At 45.3% G+C, this 25,124-nt stretch overlaps 1 protein-coding gene across 2 annotated transcripts in view; it reads left to right on the forward strand.

Annotated features, from left to right (window-relative positions):
* The first annotated feature begins 9,582 nt into the window (after nucleotides 1-9,582).
* C1QTNF7 (C1q and TNF related 7) overlaps nucleotides 9,583-25,124 on the forward strand; it is a 136,603-nt gene continuing 121,061 nt past the window's right edge. The window contains exon 1 of one of the 2 annotated variants that reach the window (XM_025178425.3): nucleotides 9,583-9,714. The gene's annotated coding sequence lies outside the window, so the exon portion shown is untranslated. Of the gene's footprint in view, nucleotides 9,715-10,348; nucleotides 10,542-25,124 lie in introns of those variants that run through there. The other variant, XM_075930712.2, reaches the window with a different exon arrangement.

Here is a 25,124-nt window from a genome sequence, read left to right on the forward strand (position 1 = left end):
TGTTGACCATGTTCTTTAGTTACAGAGGGGTATGAGCCCAATAAAAACTGTCTACATGAGCAATTCGGTTTTCAAATCAACACACAGATGTGTGATGAAATAATGCAGATGCCACAGTACAGGACTTACTTAATCATTCCTCTCACCCTATGTGGGGTCTTCAGTTGCCCCACTGAGGGGGATGAGTAGCAGCAACAGAAGGCTGGGCATAAAAAGCACAGCATTAATCTACTCTGTGCAGCAATAAAGTCATGGATAAGGATGCCTACATTATTCAGAGACAGCGAGTGCCTCATCCAGGCAATATTAAATGGAAGGAAGCTGAGCTTGCAGCATTTGCAATCTGCTTTCACTATTGTAGAGCTCAGAGTTCAAGATGATAACCCCATTGTTCTCAGCAGAATCAGCCAGCATCACATCTGATCTATGAAAATAAGAAGCTAGAGAAGTTTAACCCCGTGAGTTGTTCTTCTATAGAAGAACAGTGACTCACTCTTGGAGGAATGTTGGCAAATCCTATTACAAACCATCCAAGACTAAATAGCAGTCAGACAATTTGGTAATGCAGAGATAATTTATAAAAGAAAGATAGGCTCAGTGTCATCTGTTTAGCAATCCCACCATAGCTCACACTATTTGATAGTGCTACCCAAGTGGCAGCATATATACATATTCTAACTGGTAATTGAAGCCAAAATAGAATCCTAAGAGATTCTACAAGCAATTTTAAAGTAGATCTCTTCTTACTTCAGAAATGTTTGGGGACTAGTAGAATTCAAACCAACCCAGATCAATGCACTCTAGTACTACCTTGGAAAAACTACTTCATTACTATTTATATTGCAGTAGCACCTAGTGGGGCTTTTCAAGACCAGACCGTGTTGCTTTCAGGATTGTACAAAAGCACAATAGAAGACACCTCCCATCTGGGAGAATTTATCACCTATATTAAGCAAGACACAAGTGGGTGCAACAAACAACCAAAAGCAATTACAGCAAGAGGATGACTGAAGCAGTGAGAGGAACATGTATCCATATATGTGCACAGCTGGATAGTTTCAGATTGATTAGTGTGTGTGTGTGTGTGTGTGTGTGTGTTAGTAAATATGAACTTCGGAAGTGCCTTACGTTGTCAGTGAGACAGTGGATGAATGAAAAGAGTGTAATATAAGCATAGCTAACATATGGAGTTGGCTAGGGAGGGGGAGGGGGGAGTGAGAAGGTGCAGTGCAACCTAATTAGGAAACTGATTAAAATTGAGCATAAAACGGAACCAAACAACTCTGGAGCCTAGATTCTGTTATTTTTAAAGCAATGTTCCTGATTTAAAAACTCTTTACTGAATGTAAACCATGTCTACATTTTGATTCAGCTAGACAAAGGGAGAACAAAGGTAACAGCAAGATCACATGGTGTGATGGGGTGTACCAACCTCACACTGGGATTGCAAGAGTTAACCCTGCTCACTTAGCTGAGGAGGCCCTGCCCCTCAGTGCTGCTGGGCATGCACCAGCTGAAAGCCAGGTATACAAGCCCCAAGAACTGCTCAGTCTGTTCTGACCACCTATTGAGAAGTTACCATGCTAGTTCCTGCACACCAGGACACCGAGGCCGGCTTGGGGAGACCAATGCAGTTGTACCGGCTCAGGATACTGCCAACTGGGGAAGAGTCAGAGAGCCCGGAGCTAGACAGACATAGCAAATTGAATAGGAAGTGACGCAGGGGAGTTTTGTGAGGAATGGTAGCCTTACTGTAACAGCTCAGCATGGTTTGGTGGGAGCTCCACCAAGCTGGTGGCAGGCAGCCCTGCCACCAATAGGGCCATAGGTTGAGATCTGGCAGGAAGGAGAGACCAGATCTCCTTACCTCCACCACCGCTGTCTCCCAAGTTGGTGAACTTGCACCCTGTGTCACTGACTTTGGCCGCTAGGCCGCACTGCCCTGCAAGAGAAGAGTGTTATTATTGACTCTGACTGCTAGGCTGTACTGCTCAGTGGGAGAAGGGGGGTGTTGTTGACACTAGCTGCCAGATATGCAGCCCTGGGAGAACGGGGCTTTGCTATTGACTTCAGCTACCCGGTCAAGTCGTGTGGATAGTTGAGATGTGGGGTAATGACTCAGACTATCGTGCCACACAGGGTTAAGCCCAACTGCAAGGCCTTAGAGTACATGGCCTGCCTTTAGGGGAGGATGGGCATACTAACCCCACAGCACATGGTTACATGGATTGTGCAACTTGGTTGCAAGTCATCCAAGTGCCTTTCTTTTAATACATAAATAAAATTAGCTCTTTCTGACTGTGACATATCCCCGGCAGCATCACCCAGCTGATTTCTTGTAGATGCCATAGCAGATGCAGATGTAAATGTAAGTCCAATAGCCAAAAGCTCCAGAGAGAAGAGCTCTCTACTTTCTCCACTGGCGAAAAGGGAAAGCGGTCTTTATTTGTATAGCCTACCCATCTGCTGTTCCTCTAGTCAAACCTGGGGATTCACCATAAGTAGGCAGGCATTTGGAAGATGGTGGGCTTCCAGAGTACCGCAGAGATGGGACTCAAGAGTCCTACATTTTATTGACTCCTCCCCTGGGGATGCTGTGGTGAGATACAACACAGAATGAAGACTTTGTGAGAAGAGGTGACAGCAGTGGAGCTGACTCAACTCCAGTGAGTCCCTGCCTAACCAGCACCTTAATAAATCTAAATCACTGCATTGGGTCAGATGGTGGTGCCCCGCCCCGGTGAGGCCAGAATAACCTTGGGACTGGTGACAAACCTGCGAACAGATATTTGGAGTACTGCTACTGATTAATCCAAACTGGATATGTCTACACTACCCTCCTACTTTGAACTAGGAGGGTAAAGTAGGCATACCGCACTTGCAAATGAAGCCCGGGATTTGAATTTCCCGGGCTTCATTTGCATAAGGGGGGCGCCACCATTTTTAAAACCCCGCTCGTTCGAACCCCGTGCAGCGCGGCTACACGGGGCACGAACTAGGTAGTTCGAACTAGGCTTCCTAGTTCGAACTACCGTTACTCCTCGTGGAATGAGTCCCATCTCTGCGGCACTCGTGGAATGAGGAGTAACGGTAGTTCGAACTAGGAAGCCTAGTTTGAACTACCTAGTTCATGCCCCGTGTAGCCGCGCTGCACGGGGTTCGAACGAGCGGGGTTTTAAAAATGGCGGCGCCCCGCTTATGCAAATGAAGCCCGGGAAATTCAAATCCCGGGCTTCATTTGCAAGTGCGGTATGCCTACATTACCCCACTAGTTCGAACTAGCGGGGTAGTGTAGACATACCCACTGAGTGGAGTTGGGTGGATGGGTAAGGTGGTGCACGGAGGGACTGTTACCTGACAGTCATTCTCACCAACAGGTAGGAAGGAATTTAGATGGACAAATGCCATAGAACAGGGTGAGTATTTTCTGTTGCTGTATTTTTGGAAGCTGTGTTCCCTCTACTCTAATGCAGAGGTCCTTGTTTGTACACAATCATGCAACACTTGGGAGAGGCGAACTTCTGCCTGTTAAGTTCACCTAAGACAGGGTGTGCTTAGTTTTCCTGGATTTCTGGGTGGGGACTGAAGCTGGTTTAGTTATTTTGTCAAATAACTTACTTGACAAATAAGTTATTTTAGTTTTACTGAACCAGGTCCTCTGTGCTGCTATTAACCACATAGCAGAAGGATTACATAAAGGAGGAAATGGTTATGAATTAATTCAAGGAGGGCATTCCATAAATAACAGACAGTTTATGGTTATAGTGACAGTTCCCTAATACACAGGAGCATTTTCAACCTTGTTTAATTCGTGTTTGTAAATGCTTTAACAGAGTCCCTAATGCAAGCTACTAAGGTTGCTGTGTTTGTTACTGAAGTGACTGTGCTTGTCACAATAAAAAATTAGGACCACTTTTGGGGTGACATCATCAGAAGCACAAAATAACCATGTGCAGCCACTCTCCTGTTCACTGGCCCAGTATGAGATTGTTCAGGATTGGGGAAGCCTGCCTTATGCCTTTTTTTTAACACAACTTTGAAATTAGGCCTGAGGCTCCTTCATGTGCCCTGTATTGGGTGTCAGTTTGTGCGCTCCTCAGGCCAGATCCACACAGACAAACCACTAGGTACAGAACTTTATTCTGTAAAGAAATATAGAACAGGATTATCATGGGCATCTAGTAGTCTAGGCAGGGAAGGCTTTCTATTCCCAAACTGCCAGGCATGGCCTTGCCCACACTCCACCCCCAGAATGCCTGCCGTAGGCATTCTAAGGGCAGAGTGTTGTTTTCCCCCATGCCCACGCTCCTGGTTTTCCAGGGCTGGGGCTGTGCAGCACACCCTCCTCTCTCCCCTAGTGCTCTAGAGCTGGAGAGACAGGGGTTAGTGTGCAGCAGTCTGCCTGCTCCCCTCTCCACGGTTGTGGGGGGAGAGGCATGTGCACAGTGCAAAGGGCTGGGTCCTCAGCAGAAGAGGCAGGTTGGAGGTGGGGCTGGGAGCTTGCATCCCCCAGCCCTAGCTCCACCATTCGCCCATAAGGATTACAGTTCAGCAGCCTTCTCTCTGCTCACCTGCTGTGTGCTCCCAGAGTCAGTCAGTGCTGACACTTTCTGCTGGGGGCAGAGGGCACATCCTGGAAGGAACCAGGAAGTTCTGCCAACATGCCCCAGTTTGAAGTGCACAACTTTTAGTTCCCACAGCTGCCGCTGAAGCACACTGGACTTTGGGCTACACCTACAAAGGGCAAAGGTACACCTTGTAAGAAATGTGTGCTGGAGTTGCTACTGCCAGCCTGAGTCATGTGCTGCTTTCTCAGACTACAGGATTTTTTTTTCTACTGACAATGTTCTGAAAGAGTTCATGAAACACTCAACAATTATGTCATGGGGCCAGTGGCACTTCAGAAAGGATCAGAGCCAAACTGGCCCTTCATGCCCCCATGGAGAATCCCTGGGAGCCTCAGGTGTTTTAGGTGTTGTCGCTTTAGTTAACTAGAAATGGAGCAGCTGGGTGAGAAGGAGACTGCGAGAACAGTACATACAGGAAGTTGGCCAGTGAAGTTCTCTGGCCGTTGCAGCCTGGAGGAACCCATAGGAAGTGGAACGCACCTCTGCAGGGACAAACACTCAATGAGGGCTTAGTGTTGACAGAGTCAGGAGAACTGTCAGAGTCTCTGGTGCAGAGAGACAGAGGGGTGCTTGTCTACACTACCTGTTGAATTGACAGGCAGTGATCAGTCCAGTGGTAGTTGATTTATTGCATCTAGTATAGACATGATAAATCCACCAGCAAGCTCTCTGCCATCTCTGCTCTCCACTGGAATGAGAGTCGTAGGCAGAGTCGATGGGGGAGCATCAGCTGCCCACTTACCCCAGTGTGGCTCTAAGTACATTGATTTCACCTAAATTAGTCACATAGCTGGAGTTGTGTAACATAGATTGATGGGTCCCGCCTGGCAGAGTAGACCAACCCTCAGTCACAACTACTGGAGAAGTGGAGATGGACCATGAAGCCTGGAGGCATATGAACTCCAGTCAGATGAAGTGTCTCTGTTCTAACCTGAAAGCAGCTCTTTAGGAAGTAAGTAGTTCAGGGTCCAAACCTCTGGCTTCTTTTGCCAGGAAGGACATCACTGTCCTTAGAAAAAATTGAAGAAAAAGCTGTTTCCAGCTCCCTGTGTAGAAACAACTTGAGCACAGGCAGACTAAGAATTTCTTCTATGCAATATAGCATGTGCTTTCCTTTCCCCTGACCCCAGTCCCTGTCTCGAGGAATGAGGTATGCATTTTTAAAAGGCAAGGCAGCAAGCAGATGAAGAGAGAGATGAATGTTGTGTTGAAGAAGGTATTATAGGAAGTATGTTAAATGTGACCAACAGGAAGGAAGTCCAAATTTAAATGAAAGCCTTTTAGTGCTGTTCTCCTCAAAGCAGCTGTTTCTCTTGAGGGCTTTACTTCAGGGAGCATGCTGAAGTTAGAAAAATAGGCATGGTGCCATCTGCTGGAAAATGGAAGAAGTAACTCAAATAGGAGGCTGGAAATATGTTATACACTGTAGTATTAATTTACACAGCAGCTACTATTGTACGGAATATTCATTATTTATACTGAATAAATATTCTGTGTGCTAAAACCTAGGAATGTTGTACCTAATAGCCTTCTGTGAATCCTGCTGAGGTTCATGGCAAAACTCCTATTCACTTCAGTGTGAACAGGACTAAGCCCAATGTCAACAAAAGTACATTTATGGCCCTAATGGCCCTGCTCTTCTCAGGAGTTGAGTTGTAGAAACAATTTACTGGCTGGCAGTATAAGGCAGTATTTGTGAATTAGCACACATACCACTCAAATCCTCTTTTCCAGATAATCTGTCATTTAGAAAAATCCTTAAACAAAATTAAGAAAACGAATCAAAGCAGATATGCCATGCCAGAGAAAATGCCTAAGTGGAAAATTAATAGGCAAATATGTGCAAATATCTATATATTCCATTGCCAGCAAAATATGAGGATTTTGTGGGTTTCTGAAAAAGCAAAACAGAATAATTCCTTTTCACTTGACATTTTTTGCAAGAGAAAAAGGATGCTTTTGACAATTTCTGCACAAAAATTCACAAAAAATCATGTCCCTTTCCCCTTCTTCCCCCCTTCCTCCCCCCATCTCCCTAGAGTATTTAAACATATAAAGATTCCAACCTGAAGCTGAGTTTGAAGCCAAGGATCAAATTTTAGATTTTGAAAAAATAAAAATAAAAGTATTTGAAAATATATTCTTGTAAGCCTGTTAATAGTTTGACATAGCTTTCATAACAGAAGCTGTAAACTTATCCTGCCCTTACTTCTTCCTCACCCCTTTTATTGCAGATGTAGTTTGAAGGCAGTTATCTCTGAGCTGTTAGACTGCCTGTCTAATTCAATGCTAACTCAGCATTTTTAAGTATGTCACCTCCTGGAAGAATCACTCCTTTCAGAAATACCTATTCAGTGTCAGCATGATGCAGCATGGAAACACAAAACTAGTTAACCAGAAACCATGGTACAAGCAGAAACTACTTAAAAAATCCAATTTTAAAGTGTTCCTACTGGAGTTGGAATTTCACAGACCTGTCAAAATCTGAAATCTAATAAATAGGCGCATTTGGAAGGGAAATATTGTGATATCTATTTTCTCTGGTAAAATATGCTGGAAAAGAGAGGGAGGGAGAGGACTGGGAGTGAAAGAAAGATGAAGCACGAAGAGGGCACAATTTTTATCAGAGGGATTGTTCTTCTTGGTTGAAGCAAGCAGTTCTCTTCAAAATTGCTTTCCCTGCTTGACTGGAGAGTTCTCCACCTTATGTTTCAATCTATTTTAACCACTGGAGAAAATAGTAAATAACTAGCTAAAAATAAGGCCTGTCCCTCCTAAATAAGAGCAGCTCTGGTGTATGGTCTTCTGCAGGGCCATCTCTAGAAGTTTTGGTGCCCCACGCACATCCCTGTGGGATGAAATGGGGATGTGGAGATGGCAGAGCAAGGGTGGGAAGAAGCAGGGCAGAGGCAGAGCAAAGAGGGGGCTCAGAGGAAGGGGTGGAGTATGAGTGAAACAAAAGTGGAATGGGGTGGTATCCTCGGCCATATATCCCCTTTGGGATGGCACTGCTGAGCACAGCCCTCAGGAGGGCTGGCCAGGGGATTGGGCCAGTCATTGGAGCCAGAACCACCCCATAGGCTGCATGCAGTTTTATAAGGCACCACAAAATGCGGGACAATTTGGTACCCCAAATTTTATGATGCCCTATGCAGCTGCATATTTTGTGTATTAGTAGGGACAGCCTGGGTTTTCTGGTTCTAAAACTGGGTAAAGACATTTTACTCAGGAAGAACACAGACTTCTAGCACACAACAGAACAGGCCTGGTTTTTAAAGGTATGTAGGCACTAATTCCCTTTGGTGTTGCGTGCCTTAATACCCTTAATAATCTGGCCTTGACTCTCTTGATTACTTTTTAATTAGAGGAGGTGCACTGCACTTCTCTGCCCCAACCAAAATTATAATTGCTAAATGGAGTGCTCCCTCATAACCCCTCACTTTTCTTCTGGGTGGCCCTTCCTGCACCCCCTCCCCACAGAGGCACCAATTGCATATGCACAGCAGTATGCTATAAGCACCTTGGTGGTGCTGTTGGTTTCAGGCAGATCAGGGTTGGAGGGGGTTTCTAGCCCATCACTGTTGGTATGGCCACTCTTCCTGACTTTCCTCTCCAAAGCCACCATCATTACCATCTAGCTATCTTTAGGTAAGACAGGGTCTGTCTTCTTCCCAGCTTTCTACTCCTCTTTACATGGACCAGAAAGGAGGCAAGGCACATCTCTACCTCTTGGATTGATGGTATTATTGCCTTCATTTCATAGTGGAAAGGGGCCTTCCTCCCATGTGTTGCTCCATCTGTTGGGCTGGCTGGGATGGAATCTAGTCAAGAAAGTGTATGGTACCAATGCCACCATTATCCCCCCCCCACCCCGCCCCGACTCAAAGGGGGCAGGGAGAGAGAGAGACCTTCTGAATGGGCAGGTTTGTGAATGTTCTGTGCATGTTTAATTATAATGTTTACATCTGTCTGCCCCTTTAGCCCCTCCTGGTCTGCAGAACCAAGGGGTTCCAATACCATCCAGCCTTTCAAAGACAAAATGATTAAAACAAAGAGAGAGAGAGAGAGAAAGAGAGAAATGGGGGATGGGGAGTGTGAATAGAGCAGGGGTAGGCAAGATGCAGCCTACCAAGCTTCTTAATTCAGCCTGCTTGCCTCTGTGGCATGGAACAGCGCCACTCAGAGGGGCTCACTGCTCCCTGTGGCTCTCTGCTGTGGGGAAAGGGGTGGCTTTGCATGCTGTCCCCACTCCCAGCAAAGTCTCTCAGCTCCTTTTGGTTGGAAACTGGATAATGGGAGCTAAGAGACTTAGCAGTGTGCTGCACTGTGCTGAGCAGTGCAGCACAATTTCTCAGCTCCCATTGGCTGCTTTCTACCCAATACTAGCTGAGAGATTTTGCTGGGGGCATGGGCAGCTTGTGAAGCTCCCCCCCACCACACACACACGCACACAGCACAGAGGCAAATGAAACAGCCAGCCAGGGGTTGCTGGCAGGCAGGGAAGCCTGCTTGATAGTGCTGTTGGCCAGGGGATGCTTAGGCAAGCACTTCCTGGCCAGAGCCTGCCTCTGGCACCCCAGGCCCCCCTGCACCCCAACTCCCTCCCAGACCCTGCATCCTGCTACGCCCTTCCCCCAGGCCAGAATCCTCTCCTGCACCCATATCCCAATCCCCTGCCCCATGTCACAACCCCTTACTTCACTCAAACTCCCTCTCAGACCCCACACCCTCTCCTGTAACCCAGTCCCCTATCCCTAGCTCCCTTCTGCACCTAACTTCTGTCCCACATCCCACACCTCCTCTATAGAAAAGTGTGGCTCTTGACCATTTAACAAAATCTTGGATTGCTCACCCCTCCCCCTCCTCCTCCTCCAATAAAAAGTATTGCTCATCTTGGGAATAGAGGCTTGTATTTTTCCCATCCTGCAATAATGCATTTCTACCACTATGTGATGTTGTGGGAAGCTAAAAAGCAGCAGCACTCAACCCCTCAGACATGCTTCCAGATGTATGGTGTCCTGCAGGAACTAGTGCTGGCTTCTGCTGTGTTCAGAGGAGGCACAGAACTTGAAGGTGTGCCCTTAAGGTAAGAACACCCATAGTACTAATGTAACAGAAGGGGTTGGAAACTGTAGGGACCCTTTATGCAGCATGCAGCTCTGATTGGCTTCCTCCTCTTGACTTTCCCATTAGATTTAAGGGAAGGATTTAATGGGATTACAGAGTCCATCTGGGTTAATCATTTAGTGACTCTTCCCTTTGGCTCAGAGTTTGCTGGTGTTTCATAGGGTTTGTTTCCACATGACATTTGTCTCAGCATATATTAGAAATAAAATAAATTGGCCAAATTCATTCCCTTTGTTATTCCACTGAAGTCAATGTTACACCAGGAAGGAATTGAGTTTCCTGTGACCCAGGAGCTAGATTTACTAATATGCACTTTAACTAAAGGCTAAACTGTCCCTGAGAATGAAAAGTCTCAGAGGGGTAGCTGTGTTAGTCTGTAACCTTAAAAACAATGAGTAGTCTTGTAGCACATTAGAGACTAATGTTGTCCCCTTTCTAAAGATACCTCTCACTTTTTCTGGGAGGATCCTGTGTGCTGCAATCTAGACCTAAAGACTACAACTCCCATGACCCCCTAAGGAAACCAAGAAAGAGGGCTTGTCTGGGCATGTTGAGAGAGGTGCTTGGTAGTCTGGGGCTTTCCATTTTGGGAGGGGGGAGCCAGGCTGCTATGGAAGAGCCTTTTATCCAGTCCAGGAGCTGTTGTGTTGCAGTTACAGCCTGGGACTGAGAGCCTGCGGGGCTTGGATCTAGCAGGCTGCTTCAATTGCTGCTGATTGCCCTAGAAAGGAGAGACTCTGGTGGTGCCTGAGAAGGGCTACACAAACCAGTATACAGGAGGAGGCTGTAAGTAAATGGGGCTCTTTGGGAAAGTACTACCTGGGACAGACTCAGAGATATAGACTAACTCTGGGTCCAAAGAGAAGCAGAGTGTCCAGCCCAGTGAACCAGAGCTGTTGGCAAAAAAGCTCCCCTTGCTGACCAGCTGCCTGTCGCCCTGTGCTACTGCCTCTGATAAAGAGGCAGCAGCATGGGGTGGCAGCAGCCCCTGTCTTGGGGGGGGGGGGGGGGCGGTCTGAGCTCCCGGACCTGGCACATGCCAGAACTGAGCCGGACTGCCTGCCCAGCTGGCTCCTGATACACTTTAAATACAGAGCCACAGCAGGGGTGGGTCCCAGACCCATTACAAGCCAGGGCTGAGCCAGGCTGCTCACCAGCCTGCTAAAAAATTACTGGCAAGGGGGAGAGAAATGTGTGCAGTCTATAGCATTAACCTATAAGCTTTTGCTTATCAATTAATTGGTTAATTGACTACACTATTACATCCCTAATCTGCACCTTGTGGAGTCATTTATCTCTGCAAAGCGAGTGCAAAGTGCTTCTTTTCTGACTTGCCATTGTCTTCTACCCCCTTTTGATTTATTTTGCACAAATGTTGTTGGCTCCACAGTGTGCAAGGTAGTGGAGAAACATGTTCCGGGTGTGCCTAGCTGGCTTTGCAATAGCAGAACAAAACTACTCTAAGGTCCCACATCAATGAATGGTTTATTTTTAATCTCCCAGCAAAACAAAGGATGATCATATTAGAATGATATTAAGGCACTCCTTGCTCATAGAGTTAGTTCAATTAATATAGCCATAACATAAGCTCAGATACTACAGGTGTTATTAGTGCCATGGTTCATTCACAGTTCCATTTACAATAATTAAAGTGGTGTAAATGTGCATATGTGCTCCTTTAAAGACAACCGGTCAAATCTTTTTCTATAGATATTTTCTTTTCCATACACGAATGTTTCAGGGGTCTCAATTTATTTCTTTTGGTGCTGAAAATGCTTTGGTATATTTTGTGTTGCTCATTCCATGGTACAATAGGGTTTACTCTTGGGTTCAGCTAAAGATGATATAATATCCAGGAGAAGTAAGTTTTTGTGTGGTGTTAGAGCCACAAAATGTCCTCTTGGAGAATGTCTGAAAGGATGGGGAAGAATAGAGGAGAAAGCAACAGCAGTTCCCCCATTGTACTGGTTAGGAATGGGTTGAGCAGTGCCTCGCTCAGGGAACATTTACACCACAGTGACTCTTCGGGTACGTCTACACTGTGGCGTTCTTTTGGGATACTTCTGGTATCCCAACATAGCTATTCCACATCTTTCGAACAAGTCCGTTATTTCAAAATATATTTCAAAATAACGGGCACACTGTTCTGATGTCCCTGTGTAAATCTTGTTCCAGGAGGATTAAGAGAAATTTCAGAATAGCAGTTTATTTTGAAATGTGGTGCGGTGTGGACCAAAATAAGCTATTTCAAAATACACTCAAAATAACCTACGCAATTTGCATAGCTCAAATTGCATAGCTTATTTCAAGCTAATGGTGCAGTGTAGATACACCCTCAGAACCCAGGGCAACTGACTCATAGCATTGCCAACCATAAGCATAAAATTCAGTCGTCAGAGCCCTAAAATTCAATGCAAATGGCATAAATATAGTAAGATTCTGAAAAATTAGAAAGCGCATTTTTGTCTGAATTAGAACCTTCTAAAAAGGAAGCCACCCTTCTATAAAGTTGCGAGTTCAACGTTGGAGGTACAGAAAAGGCATGCACAGAATGTAAGGTCTCCCCCACAGCTCCTCAGGATATGTCTAGACTTCAAAAAAATTCACAGCAGTGTAGCAAGTCTCAAAACCTAGGTCAATTGACTGAGGCTGGTGGAGCTCATGCTGTGGAACTAAAAATAGTAGTGTAGACATTCCTGCTCAGACTGGAGCCTGGCTCTGAAAGTCTCAGATCTCACCAGGTTGTACTCAGATCCTGGGCTCAGCCCAAGCACGTCAGCACTGTTTTTAGCATGAACCCTGCACGCCTGAGTCAGTAAGGTTACCATATGTCCGGTTTTTCCCAGCCATTTCCTCCTTTTCACTTATTAAATCTCTGCCAGCCTGATTTTTTAAATGGCTAAAAATGTCCAGGATTTTGCTTTGCAAAGGGGATCAGGGAGGGGACTGGGCACGGGGGCACGTGCCTGTCAAACTGAATGTTCAGAGCTGTGCACCCAGATGGTTAACAGCCTGTCTGTGCATGTGCCCCACCACCTGGTGGGAAAAGGTTGTGGCCACAGCGGTGGACGTTCCGGTAAGACCCAGTGCAGGTCCGATGTCGGGGGGGGAGGGTTGACTCCTCCCATGGAGAGACCGCTCATTACCCTCTGCCCTTCTAGGTTATGTCCCTGGCTCTGCAGGAGGGGAAGGGCATTTGGTTAGAGCAGGTAGGCTGGGGGGTGCCTGGTTCTGAGGGAGGGGTAGGGCTTTGGGTTAAAGGAGGGGGAGCTGGTAGTGACTGGCTCTGGGGGAGGGGTGGGTTAGAGCAGGGGAAGCTGGTGGTGCCTGGCTCTGGGGGAAAGGGAAACATGATGGGAGGGGGGTGCTGGGGATGCCTGGCTCTGGGGGAGGGAAGGGGCATTGGATTAGAGGGGGGCTGGGGTGCCTGGCTCTGGGGGAGGGGAGGCAGGATTCTTGGGTTCCTTTTCTAGCTTCTTGTCTGCTTGGTGCCTTTAACTCCATGTTCCAGGACAGGCCCCAGCCAGCAGCTTCTCTGGCCCCCCACTCTCTCCTCCTGGCCTCACAGCAGCCGGGGTTGGTGGCACTGCTGGAGCCTGCACTGCCATGCATCTTGGGGCAGTGCAGCGGGGAAGCAGGAGCCCTCCATGCGGTGTCTCCTGCCACCATGAGCGCCAGCGGGGGCAACAGCAGCCCTGGCAGCAGCAAGGTGGCAGCCAGAGCCCCAAGCTTGGCATGCACTGGGACACGTTTGCCAGCTCCTGAGCCCGGCCTCCTGTGTGAGTGGAGCAGCTGCTTCCAAAGCGGGATCAGCAGGCACCAGGTGTCCTCTTTTTGGAAAGTTCAATTATGGTAACCCTACCGTTTCATCTGCCTACTGTGTATGGCCATTGTAACACAGGAAGTGTTACATATCCCGCCTTGTGCCCAGTCCATAGAGGATATGGGTCTGCTAGCGCTCTCAGCCTGGCCATTTAGCTCAAATTGTAGGAATTTATGCCTTTGGCTCTGGAGAGCCCTAGTTCAATTTCCGCCATCAGCGTACCTATCATAATTTTAGTTTGTGAGCTCTCTGGAGCAGGGACTTTATTCATCTTTACTGCGTCTAGTGCAAAATGGCCCTAAACATTGATTGCAACCTCTAGGCACAAGTACTACTACTAATAGACTTTGATTTATTTGGCTGAAATAAAGTGGGTGTGGAATCTTTAAGAATGCATGTCTGTTTTCATATCCATCATAATCACTTCTTTCCCTAGGAATGTCTACAGTTAAAACCAACTCAAGAGAAGTGAGGAGAATAGACATTCTATTGTATCATCTTTTTGCCCCCGTTCCTTGCCTCCCACTAATACCAACACTTCATGCTCCCTTTGTTTCTCCTGTGCCCAGCATTTCAGGGGCCCTGTACTGTCCAATCTGGATATTCTTCCACTCTGGGTTTACATGAGGCAGAGTTTAGAAATGCAGTCCACTACAAATCCTGTTAGTTTCTACTATTCCAGACTGAATATGCTTTTAACTCAATAGTTTGTTTACATTACTGAAGCTGCAGCTGTAACACCTGCAGTACACAACCTTGCATAATTTTCTAGTAGGCAGGAAAAGGACTACTTTGACAACGCAGTTTTTTGACCGCAACGCTGCGTTTCACTCAAGAGGCAGAAATTTCTCTACGTAAATAGAACAGTGAAAAAAAAGCAAAGAATTTACTGTGTTTAGCTTTTGGGGCATGAATATTTTCACACAGCTTCTGTTGTTGAGTAATAGCTTTTACAGGTCCCTTCCCTGTAGTGTCTGCAGGCCAAGAACAATAACAGAACTTCCACAATCCTACAGATGAAGAATGAAGATTCACCTTAAGCTCAAGAAGTAATACTTCTGCTTCTGAATTCTTATTATGCATGTAATAGCACATATGTGACTTGTTTTTGAGTTTGAAGAGACCAGGAGTGATTTTGAAGAAAATAATTGTGTTACTTACTAAGAGATTCACAAAGGGCAAGTCGTGCCTGACCAATCTGATTAGCTTCTATGATGAGGTAACTGGCTCGGTGGACATGGGAAAGTCAGTGGATGTTATATACCTTGACTTTAGCAAGGCTTTTGATACGGTCTCCCACAATATTCTTGCCAGCAAGTTAAGGGAATGTGGATTGGATAAATGGACGGTAAGATGGATAGAAAGATGGCTAGAAGGCCGGGCCCAGCGGGTAGTGATCAACGGTTCGATGTCAGGATGGTGGTCGGTTTCTAGTGGAGTGCCCCAAGGTTCGGTTCTAGGACCGGTTTTGTTCAATATCTTTATTAATGACCTGGATGAGGGGATAGATTGCACCCTCAGCAAGTTTGCAGATGACACTAAGCTGGGGGGAGAGGTAGATACGCTTAAGGGCAGAGATAGGACAGAGAGTGACTTAGACAAATTGGAGGATTGGGCCACTAGAAATCTCATGAGATTCAACAAAGACAAGTGTAGAGTCCTGCACTTGGGACGGAAGAATCCCAAGCATAGTTACAGGCTGGGGACCAACCAGTTAAGTTGCAGTTCTGCAGAAAAGGACCTGGGGGTTACAGTGGATGAGAAGCTAGATATGAGTCAACAGTGTGCCCTTGTAGCCAAGAAGGCTAATGGCATATTAGGTTGCATTAAGAGGAGCATTGCCAGCAGATCCAGAGATGTCATCATTCCCCTTTATTCGGCTTTGGTGAGGCCACATCTGGAGTATTGTGTCCAGTTCTGGGCCCCCCACTACAAAAAGGATGCGGAAGCATTGGAGAGGGTCCAGCGGAGGGCAACCAAAATGATTAGGGGGCTGGAGCATATGACCTACGAGGAGAGGCTGAGGGACTTGGGTCTGTTTAGTCTGCAGAAGCGAAGAGTGAGGGGGGATTTGATAGCAGCCTTCAACTTCCTGAAGGGAGGTTCCAAAGAGGATGGAGAGAGGCTGTTCTCAGTAGTGACAGATGGCAGAACAAGGAGCAATGGTCTCAAGTTGTGGTGGGAGAGGTCCAGATTGGATATTAGGAAAAACTATTTCACTAGGAGGGTAGTGAAGCATTGGAATGGGTTACCTAGGGAAGTAGTGGAGTCTCCATCCCTAGAGGTATTTAAGTCTCGGCTTGACAAAGCCCTGGCCGGGTTGATTTAGATGGGATTGGTCCTGCCTAGAGCGGGGGGCTGGACTTGATGACCTTCTGGGGTCTCTTCCAGTTCTATGATTCTATGATAAGGGGATGGTTGGATGAAATAACATGATCTTGGTAACTAATTGACCATTCATTATCAGTTGGAAATAGGTCAATGGAGGGATGATAGGAGTTGCTATAGGGAACTTTCTGGGTGTCTGGCTGGTGAGTCTTGCCCACATGCTCAGGGTTTAGCTGATCGCCATATTTGGGGTCGGGAAGGAATTTTCCTCCAGGGTAGATTGGCAGAGGCTCTGGAGGTTTTTCGCCTTCCTCTGTAGCATTGGGCACAGATCACAGCTGAAGGACTCTCTGCATGTTGGGTCCTTCAAAGTATTTGAATGCTTCAATATCTTTGATATAGGTGAGAGGATTATTCTAAGAGGGGTGGTTGAGATTCTGTGGCCTGCACTGTGCAGGGGGTCAGACTAGATGATCATAATGGTCCCTTCTGACCTTAAAGTCTATGAATCTATGAAGCTTAATTCAGTTACTTCAGTGAAACTGCCTGAGCAGGCGAAGATAGCTAATTCAACTTTTGAATCAGTTTATATTAAACGCCACACATGCAGCCCCCCCAGAAGAATACTGTATACTTAGCCAGTGAAACCTGGATTAGCCGCTTAGTGTATCACATACCATCAAGGCTCAAGCCATAGGCCGTGGGTAATGTAGTTAAGGGAAGGCTGGGGCAGGAAGGCAGGAAGGATCTGGCTCGGATTGGGTGGGGCTTGCTGAAGGAGCGGGGCCTTGGGTGGAAGGGGCAGGAGGGGGCTGGGCCTTGCCTTCTCCAGCTGAGTCTTTTATCTGCCACCTTTGGCTCAGGCTCATGTAGAAATTCATAATTTTCACTGATTTTTTCAATGCAAAAATACCCATTTTGTTGAAACGTCCCACAGTTACATTTGTGAGTTGCAGAATGAAGACACTGAATTTCCCAGCACTCTAGAGCAGCCTACATGGACGTGTCATCCTGTTCATGTGCAGTAATCACATCATTTGCCTCATGTCAGTGTCTTGTTTTCAGCTTCATGTTATACCACTAATAATGACATTTTATGTTAAAACCAACTATTAGTGGTGAGTGGAAAATTCAAGGCCTTCTGCATAATGATGGGCAAGTTTGTGTGTGGAACTGTTCCCCTGACAACCTCTACACTGGCTGCTCTCTGCTCTCATCACCTGGATACTGTATCCAATGCGTTTGGTTTTCTAAGTACTCCAGGCAGACTGCAGGAGAAAAGGAAGGCTTTTAATTCCTTCTTTTTTTAGCAGAGGAGGTTCCAGGGCAGCATCGCCATTTAGGAGAGTGTGACACTCTAGTCTCTTAGTCTTCTCTTTCCTCCCCCGAGTTTCTAGAGGAGGTCTACATATGCTAGCCAAGTGGTCTCCAACCTTTTTAAACACAAGATCACTTTCTGAATTTGTCAGTCTAGGATCTACCTCACACCCAAATATACCTTGCCCCTTCTCCAAGGCTCTGCCCCTGCTTCACTATGCCTGTACTCCATTTCCACAGAGGAGAGTATGACTCACTGATATCAGTGCCTGGCTCCTATGCCTCCCTCACACTGCAGAACAAGCAGGAGACTCCTGGGGTTGGGGCAGCTACAAGACAGAGGGCAGGAAAAGAATAGCAGTGGCAGGAGGGCAACTGGCAGTTGATAGCCTCGCAGACAAACCAGTCAGGATCACCCATCAGAGGCTCCAGGATCTACTAGTAGATCCTGATTGACTGGTTGGTGACCACTGCCCTAGCCCCTGATAGAGATCTTAGCTGCCGCACAGCGTTTGGAAGATGGGAGCAGCACAGCTTTTGGGGTAGGGAGTTTGTTTGTAAACAGAGACAGAATGACTGAGATAACAAAAGGCTTGTCATTAAAGTAAATTAAGGATTGTTAAATGATCCTGAAAACATTGCCGGGCACTCCAGTTAAAAGATAGGAAACAAAGGGTAGGAATAAATGGTGAGATTGGATAGAGGTAAATAGTGATGTCACTCAGGGGGTCTGTAATGTTCAGCGTATTTATAAATGAACTGGAAAAAGGAGTACGCAGTGAGGTTGCAAAATTTGCAGATGATACAAAATTACTCAAGATAGTTAAGTCCAAATGAAACTGCCAAGAGTTACAAAGGAATCTCATAAAACTGAGTGACTGGGCAACACAATGGCAGAAATTCATGTTAATAAATGCAAAGTTAAGGCACATAGCAAAATATAATCCCAGCTATATGAAAGATAGTGTCTAAATTGGAAGAACCTGTCAAGGGGTCTCAGAATTACTGTGGATAGTTCTTTGGAAACATCTTTGGAAACATCATTCAATGAGCAGAAGCAATCAAAAAGATAACAGAATATTGGGAATCATTAAGTAAGGGATAAATAATAAGACAGAAGATATAATGGCTCTGTATAAATCCATGATGTGCCCACATATTGAATACTGTATGAGATTTGATCTGCCCCCATCTCAAAAAAAGTATTGGATTTGGAAAAAGTACAGCGAAGGAAAACAGAAATTATTATTCTGTGTTAGGAGAGATTCAAAAGACTGGGACTTTTCATCTTGGAAAGAGATAATTAAGAAGAGATATGGTAGAAGTTTCTAAAATTAAGAATGATGTGGAAAAATAGAATAAGGAAATAGTTATTCCTTCACATAACACAAGAACTAGGTGTCACCCAATGAAATTAATAGCCAGCAGATTTAAACCAATCAAAATAAAGTATTTCTTCAATCAATCTGTGGAATCCTTTGCGAGGAGATGTTGTGAAGGCCAAAGCTATAACAAGATTCCAATAAGAACTAGAAAGTTCATAAAAGATACAGCATAAAGCTAATTGCTAAGTTATCTTTCAAACAACTAGGCTACATCTACACTGGCGCGTTCTCACGCAAAAAACTCTTTTGAGGAAGAGTCCTTGTGCAAAAACTCTTTCAGAAGAGAGCATCTACACTGGCATGTGCTTTTGCGCAAAAGCATCCATGACAGTGTAAACACTCTCTTGTGCAAGAAAGCTCTGATGGCCATTTTAACCGTAGGGCTTTCTTGCGCAAGAAATTCATGTTGCCTGGCTACACTAGCCTCTTGTGCAAGAACAGTTGTGCAAGAGGGCTTATTCCTGAGTGGGAGCATCATAGTTCTTGCGCAAGAAGCCCTGATTTTATACATTAGAACGTCAGTTTACTTGCGCAAGAACACAATGCCAGTGTAGACAGGCAGCAAGTTTTTGTGCAAGAGCGGCCGCTTTGGTGCAAGATCGCTTTGGCAGTGTAGACACAGCCCCACTAGTGTTTCCAAGTGTCTAGGTAGCCCACTGAATAAGTTGCATCCCATCCCAGAATCTGAAATGGTGCTCCTGTTACAGGGCTGGGGATTTTTCCCCCTTGGTTCAATGTAACATAAAGGGTTGATCTAATGTTAAGATTGGTGCATTGCTTTGCAGATGGCTCTCTGTCAAGCATTTTTGTTATTAAAAAGAAACCTCATAGTGTTGGCAACTTGCAATTTTAGTGCAAGTTTCTTGATATTTTAAGTTCATCTTAACTCTGTATTTATTTAAAATCTCTGGGGGCTGGCTCGTGATTTTTGAATGCTTGTGCTAATCCTGTACTAATAACTAATTAAAATCAAGGATCATTGTGTTGAAATCACAATACTGGGTTACCGACAATGGTGGATCTATTTCACTTTAAATCACATGCAGGCTATCATACTCATGCATTTTCTAGAACGGTCAGACAAGCAAAAGACTTAAACTAGTTATACGCATCCAAATGAAATCTTCAGATGTGTACTGGGGAGGAGAGGGGTGCACAGTGCAAAATAAACTGATGTGGATGTAAATACAAACAGTTTAATTATATATTCCAAGCATGGCCCAGTAAAGTGATTATAATAAACCCTGGGCACAGAAATGAAACATCATACCGATCTCAGCATCTAGTAACAAATTATAAAGGCAATTCTCTGACAATCATGCACTCTTTGCTAAAACAACTTGCAGCTGGAGGGCTCAAAATAAAAAGACATTATAGGAGTATGAACCATAATAAAAACACTGTCTTTAAATTTTCTAAGATTCTGAGGTATGTATAGTTCAGTAAATGCAACAAGTCTCTGGATACATGCCAATCAACTCAGAGTACAGCTATAAAATTTCAGCTCTTTCAATCTCTGCTGTTCTGGTTTCTATATATCTTTCGGGGGGAGAAGGGGATGTCGTATTCCATCATATATAATGTTACCCTCAGACTAAGGTGCTTAAATGTTCACATTTCTGGTAGCTAAAAAAAATCTCCAAGATATGTAAGGGTGATTTTGTTCTGTTTTTTGGGGGGTGGGGAGTTTGTCTAGAAAGTGTATTCACCTATATTTTGTATTAGATAAAGGACATGTAATATTTACAGAGCTTTTATACTATTGTGAAGCTAACATAGAAAGTATAGAAATAGTATAGGGGAATCTAGAATAAATATTCAAATATACTTACAGTCCACAGACTGTTAAATACATGTACAGGCAGTCCCCAGGTTACATGGATCCGACTTACATCGGATCCCTACTTACAAACGAGGTGAGGCAACCCCGCACTAATTGCTTCCCCCCAGCAGACCAGGGAGACGCGAAGCTAGCGCCCTCCTCCCCAGCAGATGAGGGAGACACAGAGCGGCTTTTCTCAGCAGACACCTCAGCTTGAGAATAAAGGACTGAGGGAAGTGAGGTGTGGGAGAATAAAACTGAGCTCTGGAGAAATGTTTGGCTAGAGTTTCCCCTACAATATGTACCAGTTCTGACTTACATACAAATTCAACTTAAGAACAAACCTACAGTCCCTATCTTGTACATAACCCGGGGACTGCCTGTATAAGTAATATGTCATCCAGGTGATAATCCTAGAGATTTAAGTAGTCTGTCAGCAGAAGAGGGCCAATTTTGGTAGTGGTACAATCAATGTGGCATATTGGCACCCAACCCTGCTAATATGGCTCACTTTTATTCTTGACAAGGTACCTCTAGGATTTAGGAGTTAGCCATTAAGTGGCTCAAAGGATGCCAGTGATAAGAGTTTTGTCACAGGAACAATTGTCCACAAGGATTTTACTGAATCCACTGACTTCTTGTTATGCAACAATAAAAATAACAACAGTTAATGTTCTTGGCTCTCAACTTTGTGCAGAATACATATTTTTCATGTTTATTGGCTCTTTTGGTTTCACTTGGGCATTGAACCAGTCACGAAGGTCAGTTATTGCTTTGTGTGGTGGTTAGCTCTCAAATTGAGGTTTCTCAAATCCCATGCTAAAGTCCCTGTTGTGCCATGGGGTTCCTGGGTGAGTCGCTTAAACCCAGGCCCATCAATGGGGAATGGGAAGGAGCAACTGTCCTGGGGCTTGGTGATTTGAAAGGGCCCTGGGCTCCTGGCTGCTGCTTCTAGTATGTGGCAGCAGCAGCGGTTTGAGCCCTTTAAATTGCTGTTGGAGCCCCGCACAGTGTTGAGGGCCTCAGCCCAAGGCCAGGGGCCCAGCAAGTCTGTTGGCCTCCTTGCTTAGACCTTCAGCTCCTCATCTGTAAATAGGTATAATTCTTCCTTACCTCACAAGGGAGAGCATGTACTTCTTCATCAGGGTAAGGACTGGCTACAGAGCTTGCTTATATACATCAGTTATGTTAATCATAAAATCTTTTAATGCTGTGGCTGAGGACTAAGGTATTTTGCACACAACATCATCTAGTGGCTGAGCAGTATAATACAATTTAGCATTCCATCACTGGGCATAATGAGGACAAATAATGAAAGATCATGAGGTGCTGAGGTACTGGTGATAAGGAGCCATATACGTTCCTAAAAAGATAATCTCGAGTGGTTGAAAATGAATCCCTTAATATTGCATACGTTTAAAAGCAAATTTCTTTTCTCATTCTTACTTCTTTCCTTTACTGTGTAACTCAGGTTCTCCTGCCTACTGTAGTTCTGATCCTGTACCTCATATCCCAACTTACTTCTCATCTATAGCTATGTGTAAATAGTTTGAAAAGGCACCTATCAGCCAGTTATATTATACAGAAAAGACTGATGAGACTGACGCAGTTTGAAATGCAGTGTGGATATCTGTTACTGGCTTGGAATTTGTTACTGGACTGAAATAACTGAAAAGCCATTTTAGACTTTAATCTTTCTAGTTCAATACAGATAACAGCCCTTCCCTGCATTTGGAGTTTTTAATTATGTACTTTGAAGTCCGATTGTTGCTTTTCAGTGATTAGCTATAATAGGAATGTTAAATTACATTTTCAAAAACAAACTTACTATTGATTTCTCTGTATTATATTACTAATTTGAATTTGTATAAGAAGAAACTGTTATAGAACTCCGAGAGCTTGATACTAATGAAGTAAAATGCGTACTTGATCCTACTCAGGAGACTAGATGTTGGCAGGGCTCTTGAACAGCACTGAATTCATATACTGTATAGCCAACAATAGCGAGAGAACTGTGAGAGACACTAGGACCATTCTTAGAGTGAAATGAGGAGCCAAATTGCATCTTAGCCTTCATCAGCGGGAGAGAGGTGTGCCACATTGCTGCTGTTGAAAATACCAAGGGGGATTAAAATCTCAGATCTTCAAAAACTAAGTCAGAAGTATCAAGAGAATTGGGAAAGAATGTAATCCTTTCAACGGCTAGTTTTTGAAAACAAGCTGGGGTATCTGGGCCCCTCCTATTGAATCATTAAGTTGGACGCATGAAGGGGTAAATTTTTATCTTCCTGTAAACCTCCATGCATTCCTGTGGTTCTCTAGACTAGTGATGTGAAGGGTTAATTGGTTAACTGGTAAGCCTTACCCCGAACATGTAAGGTTTACAGGTTAAGGTTAACCAGTGGACTGGAGCAGTTCCCTGCCTAGCCCACTGCAGGCAGGGACTGCTCCTGCATTCCATGGAGCAGGGGCAGATGACTGTTTTGCGGGGCCCTGGGCAGCATAACTCCGCGGGGCCCCCCCTTAGCCATGGCGCATGCGCGGGGCTTTTTTAAGCGCGGACCCCAGGGCGGCTGCCCCGTTCGCCCTGCCCTATATCCGCCCCTGCCATGGAGCAGCCTCTGCGTGAGGTGTGTCAGGGCACCTTTTCTCTCATCTTCCTTCAATCGGTTAACAGTTCAACAGCATGTTTAACCTGTTAGCCAATTAAATGGGATTTTACATCCCGACTCTGGACCAGAACCTGATATTCTTACATATACTGAGAGGCAACCTACATCACTAATAGTCCCACTGAAATTGGTTGTTTCTCCCCACTAACTGCGAAGTGCACCATCAATGCATCACTGTTGCATGAGGGTGCCATGTGAATTAGTATACCAGCATTCAGAATATTAAGGTTGTCTTAGAGTGGCTCTTTCTGCAGCAGAACAAGTACACTTGCCTTCGTTTCCCCTATCAAAGATCCCATGATGACTCTTTTTCCATAATAATTGTTCTCCCTGGGGCTGGATTTATTACCAAACCAGATCGACCCTCAGCAAAAAGTCCCATTGTCCATTTCCCACACCTCCACTCATCCCAGCAGGTACACCCATGAGCCTAAGAGGTGGGAGTCCTTCTATACCATATATCAGTGTCTTCTGCCACACCAAGACTCCATGTCAGTCCTTTTCTGCCTCTGACAGGACTGTCCCTCCAGCCCCACTCTCTCTCTGCTGGGAGTGTATCCTCACCAGGGAGCATGTTTCACTTCTCATGGCCCTCTCCCCATTCTCCTGGTCCAACTCTCCAGCATGGAGACATCAGCAGGTGAACCCTTTCAATGCTCCCCCACCTTCAGCCCTTTCAGGCCTTGTCTTTGACTTTCCAGCTTAGATGTCAGCACTCAGTTCCTTCTGCTGCATCCCTGTCTCCATCCTTCTCTGAGGAATCAACTATAGCTTCCTTCCAGGACGTTGCACAGTCCCATTGCTGGCCTCTGGCTGCTCTCACCTGCTTTGTTCCTGACTGTGCTCTGAGGCAACCTGCGCTCACCAGGTCATTGGCCCCGTAATTCTCCATCGTGGCATAAGGGTGAGGGACGTGATTGCACTAAAACCACGTAAAACATTCACATTGGAAATTAAAGCTCTATTTCTAAAGTAACTGCGGGGGGTGCTAATAAACTCCAGTAAGTCATTCATCAGGAAAGCAAAATACAGAATCTTAGGTGATGATTATTTACAAGAGAAGAGAACTTATTTATACAAGTACCAGACATTTTTCACTCTATTTAAATAACACATCATAGATAAGCTGAACAGCCACTGGAACAAACTGTGCTCTCAGTAGCATCCCTGCCCTGTTTTTTCTGAATGACTGAACTTCCTTGTCTGGCAAGGAACAATGCAATTGCCTGTTGCAAACATCTGTATTAGCAGTGTTTGAAAGAAAATAGAGATGTGTGTGTGGAAGGGGGGAGGGCAGGGACAGATTCCTGTGCCTCTGGTGCATTGGTACTTATTTCCATATCAGGTACCCCCTCTTCTATACTAAAACCGCCTTCCCATCTAACCTGAATCCATTTTGTAGCATGGTAACAGTGGGGTGGCTGTGGCCTCCCTGACAGCTGTTAACCAGTCCTGCTCTCTTGCCCAGCTGAGAATCTGTGTTCTAGTGGAGACCAATGTCCTTTCCCCATTCCTGTGACTCAGCCACTAAGTAATTTTTATCCTAGTTTCATAAGGATATGTTTGAAGGGCAAACTTTTATTGCTATTTGGAATTCAGCAAATTGGCAAATGCTTTCATTCTACTGTACTCCAGGCCTGCCCACAAAGTGCTCTTCTTACATGTGTCATTGTATTTAAACACTGAATTGTGGGATGTGTAAGAATTAGAAGTCCATAACCCCAGCTGGTGTCTAGTAAATAGCCCTGTTAACTTCAGTGAAACAATGCCAGTTCATACTGATTGCGGATCTAGGCCAGAGCAGCTAACTTTTTCAGTGTATCAGCCAAATCTTTGAATCCGTTGTTTTTATGACCCACAACCTCCTGGACCTGTGCTGTGGGCCAGTCCTGAAAGAAAGCCCCACTCTTTTGAGGGGCCACATGATAGATCTGTGGGTCTGCTCAGAGTTAACTGTAATTCTTAGCCATTGGAGCTGAGGCATTATTATCAAAGGGAAAGGTAGAGGCAGGTTTTGTGACT

The sequence above is a fragment of the Pelodiscus sinensis genome, chromosome 4, assembly GCF_052426305.1.
Source record: "Pelodiscus sinensis isolate ZL-2025 chromosome 4, ASM5242630v1, whole genome shotgun sequence".
In the NCBI taxonomy this organism is placed as follows: domain Eukaryota; kingdom Metazoa; phylum Chordata; order Testudines; family Trionychidae; genus Pelodiscus; species Pelodiscus sinensis.